The 12,819-nt window shown below is 38.7% G+C and overlaps 1 protein-coding gene across 4 annotated transcripts in view; it reads left to right on the forward strand.

The window, feature by feature from the left end:
* The window catches only part of LOC127043697 (poly(rC)-binding protein 3-like), a 751,631-nt gene that overhangs the window by 247,010 nt on the left and 491,802 nt on the right, over window positions 1-12,819 (forward strand). The gene's annotated exons all lie outside the window — the stretch shown is intronic.

The raw sequence follows: 12,819 nt of genomic DNA on the forward strand, positions 1-12,819 counted from the left end.
GTAAAGAAATTGATTTTAAAGAGCCCTTTAAGTATTAAAAATAAATAAAAAGGGCTTTGTCGTGTGGACGGGCCCAGGCTTAAATTGAGGTAACGCTGCCAAATTTGACCTAAAATCGTAGTGTAGACCAGGCCTAAGAAAATGAAAATGGCTATACTGGGTCAGACCAAAGGTCCATCTAGACCAATATCCTGTCTTCTGACAGTGGCCAATGCCAGGTGCCCCAGAGGGAATGAACAGAACAGGCAATCATCAAGTGATCCATCCCCATCGCCCAATCCCAGCTTCTGGCAAACAGAGGTTAGGGACACCCTCCCTGCCCACCCTAGTAGCATTGATAGACCTGTCCTCCATGAATTTATCTAGGTTTTTTTAAACCTGTTATTGTCTTGCTCTTCACAACATCCTCTGGCAAAGAGTTCCACAGGTTGACTGTGCTTTGTGTGAAGAAATAATTCCTTTCTTTATTTTAAACCTGCTAGCTGTTAATTTCATTTGGTGACTCCTAGTTCTTGTGTTATGATGAGTAAATAACACTTCCTTATTTACTTTCTCATCTCAGTTATGATTTTATAGACCTCAATCATATCCCCTCTTAGTCATCTCTTTTCCAAGCTGAAAAGTCCCTGTCTTAATAGTCTCTCCTTACATGAAAACTGTTCCATACTTCTAATCATTATTGTTGCCCTTTTCTGTATCTTTTTCAATTCCAGTATATCTTTTTTTTTTGAGATGGGATGACCAGATCTGTACCATGGATTTATACAGAGGCAATATGATATTTTCTATCTTATTATCTATCCCTTTCCTAATGATGTCCAACGTTGTTAGCTTTCTTGACTGCTGTTGCACATTGAGTGGATGTTTTCAGAGAACTATCCACAAATACTGTGGTTGTCACTCTGTGCCCTTTTTGAGTGGAATGTGAAAAAACAATAACACAGCATTATAGCAGTTCCTTGATAATTCAAGAACTATATAGATATATTATTATTGTTGCTCTCATAACTAAATCTTTATAGCTCCTATTTCTTTGCCAAAAAAGAACATTTCTTTCACAATGTATATATGAGAATAATTTGCATATATTGTGTTATAACTACCAAGAGTTCTGGTTTTTAAAAAGTGCTCAAACAGCCCAATTTCTCTTCTGTGTGATGAGAATAAGTTTATTCTAAGTGCAGCTCATGTGTCATTAGGATACTCAAGTAGTTCATCTGAAAATTATACCTGCCTGAAGGTGTTTTGCTAGGGCTGGAAAAAAATTGAAGCTATTTTTTCAACAGATTTTTTTGTTTGTTTTTGTCAGATTTTTTTTTTGTGAAAGTGTGTGGTTTTTGGGAGGAAAACATGAATATTTGGTCAAAAAAGAATGCCTCAAAACTGACATTTTTAGATTTTGTGTGAAAAGTCAAATATTTTGTTTCAAAATGGTGTTGACATGCCTCATTGAAATTGTAGTTTGGTTACCATATGCTCCTATTCTCTTCTCTGCCAAGACTAACTCTCCCATGATGCCCCAGGGTCTCCTATGATGAATCACCTCCCAGAGAGGGAAGAAAGTTGTGTATCATGGGAGATGTAGTCAAGGCCTGAGAGTCTCGCTTATTGAGGAGAATGAGAGCATAAGGTTTCCAAACTATAACTCCCGTGAAGCATGGTGGCACAATTTTGAATCCAAATATTTTGGTTGCCTACATTTTTCCATGCAAAATTTCAATAAAAAAATCAACAAAAATGAATCTTCTATGGGAGGGAAATATATTTTTTGACCGACTCTAGTATAGACCTAGATTTTGGCTGTCACACAGAACAGTGTCATTGTCTTCCTCCAGAATACATCATTTTGTAGTTCACTTTATTAGTATGTAAGATTTTTAGGACTCAGTTAGGCAAAGCTTTGAATACTCAATGTGGGTGCACAAGTGACAAGTCCCATTGACTATTCTAGTGTTTTAAGGATTAGGTCCAAAGTCATTCTGAGCTACATCCTAACTCTTCTCTGGAATTTATTGGAGGACTTTCCAAGGAGGAGTTCAGTTCACTTTTTTGTGTTTTTGTCAGAATCATCAGTGCAGAGAAGTTTCGTCAGACCTGGAGCTTTGCAAAACCTATGGGTTTTGATTGATGTGATTCATATGAGTTTGGTTGAACCTTTCCTCTGGGAATCTTTCATAAGAACCCAACATCTAAATGCAAAACTCAACAAAATCTGCAGGCTTCAGGTGGTCTGTACAGAAAGTGATACATTTTCATGGTTTTGTTCTGAGACCAATCAAATTTTACAATTAAATGATGAAACCTTTGATTTTTGAGGTAAATTATTCAGATTTCCAATCTATATTTTTAGTATCTCTAAAATATCATGACCAATTTCACCAGTGAGTCTGAAACTATAGAAGTTTCACCTGTTACAGATTATTACAAATGTTTCACACAGCTTTAATTATAACCCCTTCTGTGTCAAATAAAGTTTTCATGTTTTGTTTAATGAATAATCTATTACTCCAGAGTTCCTTTTAGCAAGGTACAGAACATAACTGTGACTTCTTGAGTGATCCTTGTGAATTCAGACCTATCCCAACAGAACCAGCCATGTTGTTTAGTTTACCTAGTTACTTTCATCTCTGTTTATTTGAGAGTCTCTTGGAAATCTGCCAGGAACTTTGGAATAACAAACGAACTGCATTGCTTGAACATAGCAGTGTTTTATTTATATGTACACCTCAATGTTCTGATTCAAAGACTGTCTTGAGGTTTATGGAATGTGACTTGACAACAGAAACGCAACCCAGTAACACAAAATGTACTTTTGTGAGGTTAAATAAAATCTGTGAATCCTCCATGTATACTGCAGTAAAGCAGCAAAATGGCTTGATCTTCCACTTCCAAAGCATTATTTTAGAGCCTATCTACTCTGTGATGGTGATTTGTTTATTTGTTCTTACTGGTACCTAGAGTGAAACTTATTCACCAACAAAACATACAGGTGCAGAAGCCATTCAATTTATGGAAATCTCCAAATGAAACACAAATGTTTTTGTCTGAACTGTTCTTGAAACTTCCCCCACCATGTCACAGTTGATTGTCATTGCACCTAAAAGAGCAGTACTGTAGTATTTTACTGTGATCGTTAGGAAACCATAAGTAAGATAATAAGCCACTATTCATTATAAGGCCAATTTTGACCCCTCTTGGAACTTTCACAAAAACCATTCAAGATGCTTGAAAATCATTTGTTGAAGATTCTTCTCTAGGAGGCATTTGATAGGATTTGTTTCTTGCTGATGAAGATACAAACCCTTCTTGGGGGGCTAATGTCTTTTTGTAATTCTTGACCTTGCTTCCTTAGCATAAGGTAGCACTAGTTTCCATCCTGACTTTCTTTCCATTTTGTTTCTGATGGCTTAATTCATTAAGCCATCAAATGCAAATGAAAAAATAGGGATGAAGCTCCCTTTAAAACAATTAACAATATGATAGCAAAGGGCTCCAGCATAAAATGGGGGCTTTCTTTGTGTTTCAATTATCATACTATTCTCTCTTAGCCATTACAGCAGTAATCGTCTGATTCCAGTTACATGATGGAAAAAGTCAATTTCCTTAGACCAAATTACTACAACCAATGCGATTTTTTTTTGAACTAGTCCTCAGAACTTTTTATAGTCTTGAAGGCCAGTTTCATTCTTTTTTATATGAAATTGAACAGTGCTGCTAATAAAGTCTCCAAGACTAGAAATGGTGCAGAAGAATCCTGCCGATGTGAAATGTCTGCTGTTGTAAATGGAACTGGTGTCTTCACTTGTTACTTAAGAAAACAGAGTATCTAGAAAATGTTACTAAAGCCTCTAATAGCCTCACTGGATTTGCCTTTGTATGGATGGGGAAGGGGACATTCTCAGTTATGTACTGCTGTTACTGAATCCTTTGCAAAAATTCAGTCTTCCCCCTTCAGATCTCTATTTTCAGGATACCCAAGAAAATATATGTATCTAAATCTGATGACAAATCCACTATCTTTCTGTCAGTACAATTGTTGGGTGAGATCTGTGTTGTGTCACTTAAAGGCGCAGCACAGAACTCACTGCCCAGTGGAAGGGGGACCCAAACTAGTTTTAAGCCACCTTTGCACCATCCCTATCCTGGGCTAGAGAGGCACTTGGTATAACTTAATCAGCTCTAGCAGGACTGTCTGTTATTACGGCAGCGCCCCAAGCTACCCTATGAGGCTAAGCATTGCCTGGGATCTCCACAATGCTACATGCTGTGGCCCTATCCTTGTATTCCAGGGCTTGCAAGGAGGTCCTCTAAGGGCAGCCTTACAGCTATCTTCTAAAGTGCCTGTGCTGGGGGGAATCCTTCCCCAGCTGTAACCCAGAGTTTTTATGGGTCTTTTACAGTGCTCCAGCCCTCCTAGCTAGGTCCTTACCCATAGTAATTACATCTTGTCATGGTAGAGAGTTTGTGTAGCAGATATTTGGAAAAAACTATACAGTTACAGAGCTCTATTTCCAGAGGTAGCTGAAGCTACCCACAATAAACATCATAATTGCCTTTGCTTAAGGCAGAATTTGCTGCTCTTAGTTTCTCTGCTTCCATTCTCTTCTGTGCCAAGCTTAGATTAAACAAAGATCAAAAGCACCATGTTTTATGATGATGGAGAAAACATTTTTGCTTCCCAAAATAGGAATAGGGAAGATAGCTTTGTTAATCTTAATAATGGTTCCATAATTGATCCAACAAATTGCTTTAGATTTTTCAGACAAATGACACTGTAATCTAGCATCTATTTAATGATTAAGGTTCTGCTTCTGCATTGTGTAACGTATGGGTTGACTGCTGCATCTGCATACTGTACAGTGCAGGATCTGGCATCTAGCAGTTCACTTTTCAATCCAAGCAAATTCAACTAATATTTTGATGGTAATAAAGTGAGATTAAAGAAAAAATTAACTCGCATTTTTCTATACCCCTTGATGTGTGTTCTTGTAAGAGGACTTACCTTTGAAAATAAAGAATATTTCTGAATTCCAGATTTTAATCTGTTAAGTTTCACATCTTATTTAGAGTTATGGTTTAAATATCATATGTCATGAAATAATAAGTATTAGTAAAAACTTGAGATTTAATCCAAAACTTCGTTTAGATAGAGTTGAGGGTTGTTGTAAATGTATGCTTTAATAGATCTTTATTAGACTTGTAATTGTAGCAAAATAAACACTTTTGAAAGTAAGGAATTACAGTTAGAAGCAAACTTTTGAAAGTCAGGATATTAGATATCCGCAGTTCAAAAATTAATGAAGTACTCTTTTTACCATTTTAAACCCAACCTTAACTCTGCTTTCTCACATTACCCACTCCTATCCAGAATTCAGCTGCGAGACATAGGCTGCCACTATGCCAGGGAAAATTTTACATACTAGCCTGCAGACTGCAAATCCTCCTCCTCCCCCTAGTTAAAGAATTTAGTCCAGCCTTTACAGCACCCTGTTAGGATATATTGAAGTCCTTGGGTGCATACCATTTCCTTCCATGTAATGTCTATGGAAGACCTTATTCACCTTCCCAACATGCTCGAGATAAAGGACCAGGATAAATCTTCCCACTTCTTCCAACTTGAAAATATGGGCCTTCGATTCCCCCAGTATTTTCAATAGGGGTTGGAAAGGTGTGTGCAGCTTGTGATTGTGCAGCAAAGGCAATATAATAGCATAGCAAACAGGGAAACACATGAGTTTTTCAAGTGACAACTTGTAGTATTCCCCCACTAGTCAGAGGAAGATCAAATGTGCATACTCTTATTTTATTTTATTTTATTTATTTAATCTATGCATTGCCTTTGATGCTGTTGACCACAAGATGGCATTGATTTGTCTTAATCTGGCAGGGCGAGAGGGCCCTGCACTGGAATCACTGTTGGTTTTTGTTTTCTGTTTTTAAGAGATGATGCAGAAGGCAGCTTTGGGATTGTTTGGGTTTTGTGGAGGAGGCAGGATTTGCTCCATAGGAATACAAGAAGTTTTGAAGTGACATAATAAAACTTCTCCAAATTATGCAAGAAGCCAGTCAGGTCCACACAATTTTTTTATACCTTTTTTCGAGAGTAAAAATAAAATTCCAAGCAGTAAACAGGGAGTTAGGCAACGCTACTTCATACAACGGGTTATAAATATTGGAATAATTTACAAGGGTTGGCAATTGAAACAGTACAAATAATGCAAGGAAACATATTGGCAAATAAATATCTTTTGTAGTCTAGTGAAAACTTAGCAAAACTATTTTAAGAATTCATGAAAATTAACAGGCATGTGCATCAAGTGACCCTTGCCCATTCCTCAAATGCCTTGTGATCTTAGGAACTGGAAGCCTTTGTGGTGGTCAGCCCAAAGGAATGTTGATGCATCCAGAGGGGAAATTGTGCCAGTCTTAACTATGACAAAATCTTTGAAGGAGACACTGCAATAACACCAGCATTGTCAAAAAGGAGAACAATGCTTCAGGGTCTCGAAAACATTTCAAAGAAACCTCCCAGTGGGGATACGTGAGCTGTTTAAAGAGAAAATGTGAATTCACAAAGGGAACTAACCTACTTTCCTTGCTTCCTGTAATCTGAGGTAATACATATGAAGCGTTTTCCAGTGAGCATAAACATTATTTCACAATTTGTAAGAAGGGAGTTAACAACAGAGAGAGGCACAATGTACACTGCCAACAGTGGGCCCAATCCTGAAAAGACTGGATCACTTCCTGTGAAAGGCTGAGTACTTTCCAATATATGTGACTGGGAGCCCTAGGAGCTGTATGGTGCTAAGAGCTGCCAAAATGCTAGAATGAATGTATTGCCTGGGCTTAAATTGGTCTCAAAGAAGTCCTAGACCTATCATTGCCCCAAGAGGGATTTTCATTGATTCAGAGCAAAATCTTTTGTCTCAGACAGCTTCTTAAAATGCATACATTGTTTCCTTCAAGGGAAGGTAGGAAAATAGTTTTCAGTACCAAATAACAAAGGTATAATGGACTGAATTTGGCAGTTGGGGAGTACTGAAAGATTGTATTAGCCAGCCTGGATGCTAGTTGCAGATGAACAATAAGCAATGATGTAGCAGATGCTGTTACTGCTACACCCGAGAACTTAAAACTCGGAAAATAAGCCTCTGATTTATTTCAAGTTTGAAATGCAAAATCCCATTTACCATGCCATCACACCTCACAACCTTCAAACCTCCATATGTGTGACACAAGCGATCAAAATGTGTGACGAATGACAGAAATGCTGTATTGTACATTGTGCCATTTTTGGTGGATCATAATGGTTTTTAATAGAAGACCTGTTTTAAAGGATGTTTTCTCAGTGGGGGAATTGAATTAGTTTTCTTAAAAAAAACAACCCAAAAACCCATACCACCATACACCCGGGAAATGGGAAGGCAATTTCACCGTAAGAATTCACACACACACACTTTTTATTCTCAGGAATCAATCCATAGACTCTGATCCTCAGCATCAGACCTCTACTTGAGCTAAAGGACTATCTGTCACTCTTTGTGACACATAATCTCCCCACTTCTGTTTTTGCCTTATTAAATTCCTTTCTATTTATTTGGAGGAACATTTGAGATATTTTCAGTTTTCAAAATGTATCTCATTTGACTATATTAATTATTTATATTAAATAGTCCATAAGAGAACCAAATATTTAGCAGCATCAAGATGCTATTTGTAGAATAAAGCTAGATTATTCATTATTTATTACACCAATACATGAATCCAGCTCACACCATGACTTCAATCAATGAATGTGCGTTACAAAAGGAAAGGAGAACATTCAGTCTGTTCACAGTACTAGCCTTCCATATTTTGTGTGTGCATAGGAAAAAGCTACCTCAGAAATTGGTTTTATGCAGTGGTTCTTTCTAAAAGAGGTGAAAAAATTTCCATTCACAAACAAACATGCCCAACCTGTCATTTTTATTCCTAGAGTTCAGATGCAACCATTGAGGTATCAGCATGCAAATAAGCAAACTGAAGTTCCTTACAGCTAATGTAAAATCTGGGGCAGAATCATACCGTACAGTGGATCAGTAGAAAAGACCCTCACGGCATAAGAAATGGCCGTATTGGGTCAGACCCATGGTCCATCTAGCCCAGTGTTCTGTCTGATAGTGGCCAGTGTCAGAAACATCAGAGGGAGTAAACAGAACAGGGTAATTTTAGGTGATCTGTCATCTAGTCCCAGCTTCTGGCAGTTGGAGGTTTAATGACCCAGCACGTGATTGTGTTCCTAATCATCTTGACTAACAGCCATTGATGGACCTATCTTACATTAACTTATCTAATACATTTTTGAACCTAGTTATACTTTTGGTCTTCAGAACATCCCATGACGAGTTCCACGGGTTGACTGTGTGTTGTGTGAAGTAATATTTTCTTTGTTTTATTTTAAACTTGCTGCCTGTTAAATTAATTGGTGATCTTCATCTCTTGTGTTATGTGAAGAGATACAAACTTCCCTATTTGCTTTCTCCACATCATCCATGATTTTATAAACCTCTATCATATTTGCCCCTTAACTGTCTCTTTTCTAAGATGAACAGTCCCAGTCTTCTTAATCTTTCCTCATATGGAAGCTGTTCCATACTCCTAATCATTTTTGTTGCCCTTCTCTGCACCTTTTCTTTCTAATATATATATATATATATATATATATATATTAGAAAGAAAAGGTGCAGAGAAGGGCAACAAAATATATATATATTATATATATATAATTTTTTTTTGAAATGAGGTTACCAGAACTGTGCGTAGTATCCAAGGTGCGGGCATAGCATGGATTTATATAGAAGCATTATGATACTTTGTCTTTTTATCTATTTCTTTCCTAATGGTTCCTAACATTGTTCACTTTTTTTGACTGCCGCCACACATTGAGCAGATGTTTTCACAGAACAATCCATGATGACTCCAAGATATTTCTTGAGTGGTAACAGCTAATTTAGACCTCATCGTTTTGTACATATAGTTGAGATTCTTCTTTCCAATGTGCATTGCTTTACACTTATTAATGCTGAATTTCATCTGCTATTTTGTTACCCAGTCACCCAGTTATGTGAAACCTCCTTGTAACTCTCAGCTTTGGATTTGTCTGACTGCAATCTTGAGTAATTTTGTATCATCTACAAATTTTGCCACCTGATTGTGGTTCAAGAGCGTAGGCAGGCTGGCCTAGCATGCTTAAGATAAGGAATCATCATAGTTCTTCTGATTATGAGGATGCATTTTTTGACTGGGCTAGACACTGTTTAGCAGCCTATTTGGCTTCCTCAGAGCTGTATTCCCACCTCCAACCTACCTCAGTCAGCAGCAACCTGTTCTCTAAAGTGCTGGCATCTGACTTGATACCATGCTATTGCTTGTGCTTGGTAGTAAGACAGTTGATGGTACTTCAGGTACCCCATAATCTTTAGAGCTCTACCATGCTTGGCATCAGCACTTCATAAAGGAGGCAGTCACTGGCCAACAGTAGAGGGACAGGAACGAACTGGCAGAGGACTCAGCAACTGTACTTTGAGGATCTTTGCACAAATCCAGTTATGCCAATTCTTGTGATTTGGATTGAAACTCTTGCAAAGTAAGTGTGTGTGTGTCTGTCTGTCTGTGTGTCTGTCTGTCTGTCTGTCTTAAGGCCCTAACTTCTGGAATGAAAAGACTGCATAAGAATCTCAGCAATCATTTTAAAAAAAAGTTTCTAGTCGTGGTTGCCGAGGAAGCCTGGTAATGCCAAGAGAGTGCAACCCAAAATGGCTCAGAAACCTGAGAGCAGATTAAAACAATTCCAATTGTTTGTCTTTTTTGGTTTAATAATCATGGGTTTTTTTCAATCTCATGATTTCTCGGAGGTGCAACTCAGGATTTTTGAATGTTTTTAGGTTGGCAGTACTATAACCCAGTATATGAACCTTCCAGCTGCAGCACCACCCTCCAGGTGGGGGTGTGTAAGGGTCTCTAATTGGAAGTAGGAAGCTGAGGATCTGGAGAAACCATGAACTGGGGAGAAGGACAGCTAGAAATTCAGTGGTTGAGGTGCTGTACTAGTGTGTTGGGAATAGGGTGCAGTGGAAATGAGGCTCTGTGCTGTGACGGAAGCATAGCACTGTGGCCCATGCTTTGTAGCATATCAATATGTCCTGTGATCCACCAGTCTGCCCCACTTGGGAATTCTTTCACATGTTTAGTAGAGCCACATATGTATGTTGTCCCACAGTTTGTCTGTCTCGTCAATATACATTTTACTTCCTGTTGCTGCAGCTTTAGTGGATGTTCCTTGAGTTGTCCATTTTAACAAGGCTGTCTTGCATCTGAAATCCACACATTTCCAGTTTTGGTTCCGATGCCTCTGCTCAGGTTTTAAAATTAAGTGACATACTACCAAGAAGCATATTACCTTTGTTGCCAATCACCAATGAGAGAGTATGGGTGGGAGTGTATATTTTATGATCTTTAATCTTTGGTGTAGGCATCTGCCTCAACAGGAGCAAAAGCAATGATTCACTATTTCTTATTTTGGTCTCACCTATTGAGACATTTAGAGTAAAAAGTCTCTCTCACATATATTTAATAGAATCATAAGTTTGGAAGGGACCTCGAGCGGTTGTCTCGTCCACTTCCCTGCACTCCTGGCAGGCCTAAGTATTATCTAGACCATCATTGACACAGATGTTTATCTAACCTGCTCTTAAAAATCTCCAGTGATGGAGATTCCACAACTTCCCTGGGCAATTTATGCCAATGCTTAACCACCCTGACAGTTGGAAAGTTGTTCTTAATGTCTAAACTAAAATTGCAGTGAGGGCGGTTAAGCCCATTGCTTCTTGTCCTATCCACAGAGGTTAAGAATATTTTTGTTTCTCTCTCCTCTTTGTAACAACCCCTTTTATGTACTTGAAAACTGTTATCGCGTCCCCTCTGTCTTCTTCTCTCCAGATTAAACCCCAGTTTTTTCAATCTTCCCTCATATGTCATCTTCTCTAGAACTTTAATCATGTTTGTTGTTCTCTGCACTTTCTCCAATTTGTCCACATCTTTCCTGAAATGTGGCACCCAGAACTGGACACAGTACTCTAATTGAGGCCTAATCAGGGGCGACTCTAGATTTTTTGCTGCCCCAAGCACAGCAGTCAGGCAGCCTTCGGCAGCATGCCTGAGGGAGGTCCCTGGTCCCGCAGATTCAGTGGCTTGCCCGCGGGAGGTCCACCAGTCCTGCGGCTTTGGCGTACCCACCGCTGATTTGCCACCAAATCCACGGGACTGGTGGACCTCCCGCAGGCAAGCTGCCAAAGGCAGCCTGACTGGGCACCCCCTGCGGCCTGCCGCTGCAGGCACACACTTGGAGCGCTGGTGCCTGCAGCCACCGCTGGGCTTAATCAGCTCAGAATAGAGCAGAAGAATTACTACTTGTGTCTTGCTTACAACACACCTGATGATACATCCCAGAATGATGTTTGGTTATTTTGGCAACACTCTCTTACACTGTTGACTCATATTTAGCTTGTGATCCATTATCACCCCCAGATTCATTTCTGCAGTACTCCTTTCTAGGCAATCATTTCCCATTTTGTAGGTGTGCAATGGATTGTTCCCTTCTAAATGGAATATTTTGCATTTGTTTTTGTTTTTATTGAATTTCATCCTTTTTTTCCCAGACCATTTCTCCAGTTTGTCCAGATCATTTTGAATTTTAATCCTATCCTCCAAAGCACTTGCGACCCCTCCTAGCTTGGTATGGTCCACAAACTTTGTAAGTGTACTCTCTATGCCATTATTTAAATCACTGACAAAGTTATTAGACTGAACCAGAACTGATACCTGCAGGATATGCCCTTCCAGCTTGACTGTGAACCACTGATAACTACTCTCTAGGAATGGTTTTCCAACCAGTTTTGCACCCATCTAGGCTGTATTTCCCTAGTTTGTTTATGAGAAGGTCATGCGAGAGAGTATCAAAAGGCATTCTAAAGTTAAGATATACCACATCTACTACTCTCCCCAGCCCATCCACAAGGCTTGTTACCATGTCATAGAAAGCTATTAGATTGGTTTGACATGACTTGATCTTGACAAATCCATGCTGGCTGTTACTTATCATCTTATTATCTAATAGGTGTTTGCAATTGATTGCTTAATTATTTGTTCCATTATCTTTCTGGGTACAGAAGTTAAGCTGACTGGTCTGAAATACCCCAGGTTGTCCTTATTTCCCTTGTTATAGATTGGCACTATATTTATCCTTTTCCAATCCTTTGGAATCTCTCCCATCATCTAATGGCTCAGATACTTCCTTAGTCAGGTTCTTGAGTATTCTATGATATATTTCATCAGGTCCTGGTGACTTTAATGCATCTAACTTGTCTAAGTAATTTTGAACTTATTCTTTCCCTATTTTAGCCTCTGACTTTATCTAATTTTCATTGGCATTCACTATGTTAGATGTCCAATCACTACTAACACTTCTGCCATTTCCACATTTTCTGTTTTCCTCCCCCCACACCCCCCATTGAGTAACGGGCCTACCCTGTCCTTGGTCTTCCTCTTGCTTCTAATGTATTTGTAGAATGTCTGCTTGTTACCCTTTGTCTCTAGCTAGTTTAATCTTGTTTTTCACCTTGACCTTTCTAATGTTGTCATAATTGTGTTTAACTAGCATTTCAAGTTCTTCCTGCTTATTCCCCATACTTCTTGCATTTCTACTATTTAAAACAGCATGGTCTACACAAAATAAAAACTTGAATGCATTACACCTACTACTGATAATGACTTTTAATT

This window comes from Gopherus flavomarginatus, chromosome 2, assembly GCF_025201925.1.
Source record: "Gopherus flavomarginatus isolate rGopFla2 chromosome 2, rGopFla2.mat.asm, whole genome shotgun sequence".
NCBI lineage: Eukaryota > Metazoa > Chordata > Testudines > Testudinidae > Gopherus > Gopherus flavomarginatus.